Source organism: Portunus trituberculatus, chromosome 21 (genome assembly GCF_017591435.1).
Source record: "Portunus trituberculatus isolate SZX2019 chromosome 21, ASM1759143v1, whole genome shotgun sequence".
Classification (NCBI taxonomy): Eukaryota; Metazoa; Arthropoda; class Malacostraca; order Decapoda; family Portunidae; genus Portunus; species Portunus trituberculatus.
The window spans coordinates 16117590-16118207 of record NC_059275.1 but is presented as its reverse complement, the minus strand read 5'-3'; positions in this window follow the sequence as shown (position 1 = coordinate 16118207).

The following is a 618-nucleotide window of genomic DNA, read 5'->3' as shown; positions in this document are numbered from 1 at the left end:
AGGAAGGAAGGAAGGAAGGAAGGAAGGAAGGACGGAAGGAAGGAAGGAAGCAAGAATGGAAGGAAGGAAGAACAGAAACACCAACTCATTCTAATTCACGCAAATAAGGAAAGAGAATATTCAGATGAACATATTCACCAACAAACATTTGGCCTACTTGACCCCTTCAATACTGGGACACATTTCTACCTTGAGATTTGTGTACGATTAGACCATTTTATTGACATTAGGAAGGGTTTATGGAGGTCGGAAGATTAATGGCGACAGTCTTCCCTATTTCAATACCCCACATAAATTTCAACCATGCATTTTAACCCCTTCAGTACTGGGCCTCAAGGAAAAGGGTTATAAACTTTGACCGCGTAAATGGGGCAGATGACAGAGACAAAGATGTCGTTTTGTTTGGGCACTGTGTACGAAGGAGGGGAAAGACTGCCATCGTATTTCTCCTCGTACCATAAACTCCGCCCCTGTTGTTCTGAGTGGTAAGATTCCGTCCCTGTTCGATTCTGAGTGGTAAGATTATATATATGGACACGCCTATGGGCAGGTCATGTACGTGGGGGATCCTGGAGTACATAAGCAAAGATATTGAGAGAGAAGGGATTATTATTATTA